The sequence below is a fragment of the Lactuca saligna genome, chromosome 7 (genome assembly GCF_052625555.1).
Source record: "Lactuca saligna cultivar CGN05327 chromosome 7, ASM5262555v1, whole genome shotgun sequence".
Classification (NCBI taxonomy): domain Eukaryota; kingdom Viridiplantae; phylum Streptophyta; class Magnoliopsida; order Asterales; family Asteraceae; genus Lactuca; species Lactuca saligna.
Window position 1 is genome coordinate 161,314,613 of NC_136423.1, and position 8,485 is coordinate 161,323,097.

Consider the following 8,485-nt stretch of genomic DNA (forward strand, 5'->3'; position numbering starts at 1 on the left):
ATTCTTAGGGAAGTATATAGAAAAAAAAACAGGGATAGATAATCGGGTTAATTCTTTGATAATTAAACCTAATAAACTATATTATTATGGGTTGAAAACCCTATGTACTCAACAAGTTTTCCAACCTGACTCACTTAGCTTCTTCGTATCACAAGTAGCAGTACTAAGACACATAAATGATGAGACATTCGAGGAGATGTAGACTGATAGTCTAAGATACTGTAAAACTTGTTTATACTTATGTTTTGTATCGTTTATGACATCTAAAACTTTTATAAATCAATGAAAACATTTCTTCGGAAATACTTTTACAGGACAAAATCTGGCATGAATAAATAAACTCTATTTTAAATAAGCATAAATAAAAAGTTTTAAAATAGCCGTGAAAATAAGGATGTCATATATATATATATATATATATATATATATATATATATATATATATATATATATATATATATATATATATATATATATATATATAGGCCTAGGTTATTCTACTCAAAGTAATTATTGTGTTATTGTATACATAAATATGGGCCAATCAAAGTTACTTATTTTAAGAAAGTGATTAATATATATTATTGAATTAAATATAATTGAAAATATCATCTTAATTAATTACAAGGGTAATTTAGTCAATTAATATAGATTTAATAAAGGAAAATTGCATTTTTTAAGGGATCATAGATTCTTTAAAAATTTTAAAAATCAAATTTTACGTATTATAATTTTTTTAAATCGGACATTCTGATAGAATATGTTTATGAGTATATTCAAAAATAAAAATACTCTTGAACCATAAATAATAAAAATATTCTTGAACCTATTTTTTGATCATGAATTTAAAAACTTCTTGTAGAATAACAAATCCTTGAATAATCAATTGAAGAATACGAACAAAAAACACATTATTTCTTATAGAATCCGGATAACAATTGTTAAGAATTACATTTACTGTTAAGGAATAAAACTAAAAAACAATCAAAACGGGAAAGAAAACATTAAAATCTAACAACAACTAATACATTCTAAAAGAATAATGTGGTCTGTTTTAATTTTGTGGCCTGTTCTTCAAGCATCAACATCTGTGATTCCAACAGAATTAGAATTCGTCTTTCCATTCCAATAGAATTGGAATTCATGATTCCATTCCAATAGAATTGGAATCTCACCAATATCGTCCATTGAATCATCTACATAAACACTCTTCCATTCTCTATTCTTTTCTGCATCAAGTCACAATCAATATTTAATACAAAAGAAAAATCACCCCTGCATTCCTTCTCTTCTTCGTTTTTAGTAAAGAACACACCATCTAAGTGTATGTTTTCTAGTGCAAACCTTAATGAAGAGTGTCTTGAAAAGGGTCCCAGGAAAAGCAGTGATGTTGGCAGTGACAACATTGAGCTTCAAAGATTCAAAAACCTCACAAATCTTAACCATTGTGTCTCTTCTTTTCCTGCATTTCAAACTCATCAATGATATCTTCTCTCCCACGTATGACACTTTTAACTGTTAATTAACAGTTTAACTGTGACATCCCCAAAATCATGGCCAGAAAAGACCGATTTTGTTTATGCTTTATAAAAATCAGAGTACTTCATTTTATAAAAAGGTTGCGGAATTTGTTCCCAGAAAAACATGGTAAATACGTTATTAAAACATTTTCGAAGAAACGTATTTATTTCATTTTAAAACGTTTGGGATGTCATCGTTAATACAGGAACATAAGCATAAACAGAACTTACAATTATTCACACTAGTGGTCTACATCTCTTTAAATCTCTCAGTGTAATGTCACTTCATATCAACACCTGTGATATAAATAAACTGAGTGGGTCAGGTTGGGAAACCTGGTGAGCACATAGGGATTTCAATCCCACAATGTTATACCATATATATAGTTTAAAATTTACAAAATATACAATTTCACCATACATATATATAAATAACTCTTATCCCACCCCGTCGATCCTCGCAACGAGGCTATCCATACTCTCGAACCTAAGATTAGTCGTTTTACCTACTCTATACTCTCGGATCAGAAATGAACGAATTTACCAAATCCATACTCTCGGACTAGGGACGAATGACTAATCCATACTCTCGGATTAAAGATGAATGATTATGCCTAATCCATACTCTCGGACTAGGGACAATAGCTAATCCATACTCTCGGATTAACGACGAATGATTATGACTAATCCATATTCTCGGACTAGGGACAATGACTATGTCTAATCCATAATCCCGGATAAGTGACATATACTAACTTCTATTCTCTGAGTTTAACTCACTTGTACTCATAAGAATATACTACCCAATATTCCTCATATTTAATTTAGGTCTACTCTTTATCCTAAATTATCAAATATAATCAGGTATGTTCTTTAACACGAATTTCAAGCAACATCAATTAACTCGCACATAAACATATAATTAATACTTCAATCAATACTTGTATTAAAATCATGTTCATGAAAGGGACTATGCACTCACCTGAGAAGGTGGTGACTCGGTACTCGGACAGCGCTTCGTTTACTTTAAAATAATTTCCTTCGACGAAACCTAGTATTATCACCAATAGATTTTAGTCTATTATTCGCCGAGACTAATTAATAGTCTAGCTACTATTACTATTATATAAGCGTTAAAAAAAATACTTATATAACCCATAATAATAGGCCAAGTATTTATTATATGTTCTTAATAACGTTAATATAATTAAATAAAAACTATATTAAAAATAGCGTAGGCGTAGCTCACTTACAGCGGGTTTTATAGAAAACCAGGCTTCGCTTGGAGCAGCGTTTCCAAGCCGAAAAGCTCTTCTTCTCGGAGCCGTCGAGCACTCCGGGGCTTCCGCCTCGTGCTAGGAAGGTTCCCTAGGCTTTTCGGGGGATTTTGGGGCTAGAGAGAGGTTCTAGAGAGAGAGTAAAGAGAAGAAAGAATGGGAAAGGTGTGAAGAAAATGAGGGTGGGAGAGGTGGTATTTATAGGGTGAAAATGGCTGAACTTGGTGCCACATGTCACCATCTAGTGGCAAGACTTGGGGAGAAAGCAATGGCCAAGATTGTGCCACATCACCCATTTTCGCACAACACACTTCCGACTTCTAAAATCCGTAACTTTCACATACGACCTCCGTTTTTGACGTTCTTTATATCCACGCGTAGGTAAAAATAATATATACAACTTTCATTTTGACTCCGTCGGCTAATTCTCGACTGATCTTAAATTTAATAGTACGAGGCGTTTAGACTGTTAAATGACCGCGAAGAATTCATAACTCCTTCATACGGACTCCGTTTTCGTCTGTCTTTTTACCGTTGAGTTCCTATTAATGAGATCTTCAAATTTCATTTATTTCACGTAAGCCAAAAACCGCTCGAACTAAAATTCGAGTTTCGGGCTGTACACTGCTAAGCCGAATCTTAGAAAAATCATAACTTCCTCATACGAAGTCAGATTTGGGCGTTCTTTTTATCGACGCTCTTAGTTTAACATATTCTACGACTTTTGTTTAGATTGCTAAGGATAAAAAGTCTTCTATCGTAAATTCACTATTTACGTCTTCCGGTGCCGTGCCGGTTTTGCCGTAAAACTTCGGCGGGCCATAACTTCTTCGTTATAACTCGGATTTCGGCGTTCTTTATATGTACGGAAACCTTGTGACATATTCTAAAACTTGGTTAAGACTATTCATTCTAAATAATCTTTTGTCGAAAAGTCATTTTTGACCCCTATTGCCTCTAAATTGACTAGCCCGGATCTGCGGGCGTTACAATTATCTCCCCCTTAGGATGATTACGTCCCGGAATCATCAACGAAACAAGGATTGTATAATGACTCCATACGTCATCTCTTCATCCTAGGTAATAATTATAGCTTCTTTATTCCTTCAAGTCTATCTCTTAGACTTATTGACTGTAAGCAGTACTTGATCGTGCACCTGATCTCTACCTCATATTAGACTCCAAATTACGACCTATCATCATGTGATGTACGTTTAGACTCAGGTCTCTTAAATTCTAAAACAGACTAAGCCTTCCTTCATGTTCTAATGTGATATAATCATACTTTAACATGTAGCATTTCTAGCTACCAACGAGCGCGATACTTCTATGGATCGCTTTGATTTTTAAGCGTTTGGTTTAAGTCAGACGCTATATCAAACTTGGTTCTCTGAACCATGTAACCTACTCATCGTAGTCGGACTCAAGGTGATATGACCACTAGGGTCGGGATAACAACAATCTTCTTAGTCATTACCGAAACAATGGTAACGGCATACTTGAATAAAACGAAATCAATTACTGGCTTCTTGGTAACCTTGTGACTTTCCCTGATCCAAGTGTGAGTCCTGTGCTTCCGGTAGTATAGGCCTCTACTACCATTCACACCTACTCATACTCGTCCCAAGTATTGTCCCGCAGTTTTTCCAAGTCACCATACAAGAAAACCATACAACAACTTAACACATCAGATAACAAAACAAAGATTTTATATTATTTGTTGAAACTATTACATAGGTGTTCAAGTTCACCCTAGACTATGCCTCTAACGGGCTACATCGTGAGGTACTATCTACACGATTACTCCATAACTCGATCCTCGGATGTCAAGCCTTCACTCTTGAATCCTTGCATTGTCATCTGCTTCGTTAAGGATCATTTGAAATGCTCTCGCCTTTGGCTTTGGTGACACATTTGGCTTTGTAGCCCCTTCTCTCTTTGGGCAGTCTTGTTTGAAGTGTCCTTCTTCTCCACACTTAAAGCAGACTTCTCTCTTGGTTGTGCATTCGTTGGCGTAATGACCAGTCTTCCCACATTTAAAGCATGTCATATATTTAGAGCATTTCCCGATGTGCTTCTTTCTACACTTGTCACACCATTGCGTTCCTTCTTCAAACTTCGAGAATTTTCTCTTCTCGCTGGACCTTGAAGATCCTTCAAACTTTCTCTTCTCGCCAACCTCCATCTTGCTGGAGGCTCTTCCCTTGATCATATCTTCGACAGACTTGGCAGCCCAGATAGCTGCCTCTAGAGTAGGTGTTTGACGCACTGGCACCGCGTACTCCCATGGAAATCCCTTTGCGTACTTGTCGATTTTCGTCAGCTCATCCGGAATAAGACGCAAGGTGAACTCCATCTTCTCTGTGAAGTTGTTGGTGTATTCATCGATTGACATGCTTCCCTTCTTCAGGGTTAGAAACTGGTTCTCTAGCTCAAGCAGGTTTTGAGCTGAGCAGTACTTTCGTTTGAATTGCACCAGAAATTCTGCCCATGTCAGTTGCAGAGGCTCATTAGGGCTCAGAGTCTTCCCCAAGGTATTCCACCAACGTACAGCGCCTCCTCGAAACTGACGCACTGCAAATGTGGTCTGTAGCTTCCTTCTATAACCACATGTCATGAAGGCTAACTCCATCTCCGAGATCCAATCCATGACCCCGATCGGATCCTCCTTTCCAGTGAAAGTCGATGGCTTGCAAGTCAAAAAATCCTTGTACTTGCATCCATTCCTCTCGACCTCGTCATCTTGGTTGTTTTGTCGAACTATTGGTGGGTTGACTTGACCAACAGTCCCACTGTAGTTTCCTTCCTCAGTCTTCCCTTCGTTCAACTCGGGCTGTTCGATCTGAATAGTGGCTTCCTCACGATTTTGCTGGAGAAAACATCTAGTTTCCTCCATTTGACGATCTAACATCGCTTGGATCATCGCTTGCACTCCAACCATTGTGACTGGCTCAGCGGCGGCTTCCATCACCGGTATTTGCTCAATCACTGGGGGTTGGTTTCTGTTCCCATTTGCATTCACGTTTCCGCTACGGGTTCTTGCCATCTTGATCTATACACCGAATAAGGTGAATCTAGATCTTTACTTAGGATTGACGGTTAAATCATCCTTATCACTCCGAAACGTTTATATGCTAGTTCTAATATCGTAGTCGTACGTTTAGAATCCTAAACACATAAGGTTTCCAGATCCGGTCGGCAACAGACCATAGATCCGAACAACTAACAGCATATCAGGCACAAGTATTTAGCACATAAAAACATTTTAGGCACAATTCCTAAAATAATCTAGTGCTCACACCTCACAATCATCGCTTAGCATTCTAAGTTTAAGTCTAGAAATAAATCCATATTCCTAGTTCGCTTAAACTAATGCTCTGATACCAACTGTGACATCCCCAAAATCACGGCCAGAAAAGACCGATTTTGTTTATGCTTTATAAAAATCAGAGTACTTCATTTTATAAAAAGGTTGCGGAATTTGTTCCCAGAAAAACATGGTAAATAAGTTATTAAAACATTTTTGAAGAAACGTATTTATTTCATTTTAAAACGTTTGGGATGTCATCGTTAATACAGGAACATAAACATAAACAGAACTTACAATTATTCACACTAGTGGTCTACATCTCTTTAAATCTCTCAGTGTAATGTCACTTCATATCAACACCTGTGATATAAATAAACTGAGTGGGTCAGGTTGGGAAACCTGGTGAGCACATAGGGATTTCAATCCCACAATGTTATACCATATATATAGTTTAAAATTTACAAAATATACAATTTCACCATACATATATATAAATAACTCTTATCCCACCCCGTCGATCCTCGCAACGAGGCTATCCATACTCTCGAACCTAAGATTAGTCGTTTTACCTACTCTATACTCTCGGATCAGAAATGAACGAATTTACCAAATCCATACTCTCGGACTAGGGACGAATGACTAATCCATACTCTCGGATTAAAGATGAATGATTATGCCTAATCCATACTCTCGGACTAGGGACAATAGCTAATCCATACTCTCGGATTAACGACGAATGATTATGACTAATCCATATTCTCGGACTAGGGACAATGACTATGTCTAATCCATAATCCCGGATAAGTGACATATACTAACTTCTATTCTCTGAGTTTAACTCACTTGTACTCATAAGAATATACTACCCAATATTCCTCATATTTAATTTAGGTCTACTCTTTATCCTAAATTATCAAATATAATCAGGTATGTTCTTTAACACGAATTTCAAGCAACATCAATTAACTCGCACATAAACATATAATTAATACTTCAATCAATACTTGTATTAAAATCATGTTCATGAAAGGGACTATGCACTCACCTGAGAAGGTGGTGACTCGGTACTCGGACAGCGCTTCGTTTACTTTAAAATAATTTCCTTCGACGAAACCTAGTATTATCACCAATAGATTTTAGTCTATTATTCGCCGAGACTAATTAATAGTCTAGCTACTATTACTATTATATAAGCGTTAAAAAAAATACTTATATAACCCATAATAATAGGCCAAGTATTTATTATATGTTCTTAATAACGTTAATATAATTAAATAAAAACTATATTAAAAATAGCGTAGGCGTAGCTCACTTACAGCGGGTTTTATAGAAAACCAGGCTTCGCTTGGAGCAGCGTTTCCAAGCCGAAAAGCTCTTCTTCTCGGAGCCGTCGAGCACTCCGGGGCTTCCGCCTCGTGCTAGGAAGGTTCCCTAGGCTTTTCGGGGGATTTTGGGGCTAGAGAGAGGTTCTAGAGAGATAGTAAAGAGAAGAAAGAATGGGAAAGGTGTGAAGAAAATGAGGGTGGGAGAGGTGGTATTTATAGGGTGAAAATGGCTGAACTTGGTGCCACATGTCACCATCTAGTGGCAAGACTTGGGGAGAAAGCAATGGCCAAGATTGTGCCACATCACCCATTTTCGCACAACACACTTCCGACTTCTAAAATCCGTAACTTTCACATACGACCTCCGTTTTTGACGTTCTTTATATCCACGCGTAGGTAAAAATAATATCTACAACTTTCATTTTGACTCCGTCAGCTAATTCTCGACCGATCTTAAATTTAACAGTACGAGGCGTTTAGACTGTTAAATGACCGCGAAGAATTCGTAACTCCTTCATACGGACTCCGTTTTCGTCTGTCTTTTTACCGTTGAGTTCCTATTAATGAGATCTTCAACTTTCATTTATTTCACGTAAGCCAAAAACCGCTCGAACTAAAATTCGAGTTTCGGGTTGTACACTGCTAAGCCGAATCTTAGAAAAATCATAACTTCCTCATACGAAGTCAGATTTGGGCGTTCTTTTTATCGACGCTCTTAGTTTAACATATTCTACGACTTTTGTTTAGATTTCTAAGGATAAAAAGTCTTCTATCGTAAATTCACTATTTACGTCTTCCGGTGTCGTGCCGGTTTTGCCGTAAAACTTCGGCGGGCCATAACTTCTTCGTTATAACTCGGATTTCGGCGTTCTTTATATGTACGGAAACCTTGTGACATATTCTAAAACTTGGTTAAGACTATTCATTCTAAATAATCTTTTGTCGAAAAGTCATTTTTGACCCCTATTGCCTCTAAATTGACTAGCCCGGATCTGCGGGCGTTACATTAACACAATCATCAATTCGAGATAAAATCACGAGAGTACATAAAAA

The 8,485-nt window shown here is 36.8% G+C and overlaps 1 pseudogene; it reads right to left on the reverse strand.

Annotated features, from left to right (window-relative positions):
• Window positions 1-1,055: 1,055 nt before the first annotated feature.
• The window catches only part of LOC145007407 (transcription factor bHLH35-like), an 8,094-nt pseudogene continuing 664 nt past the window's right edge, over window positions 1,056-8,485 (reverse strand).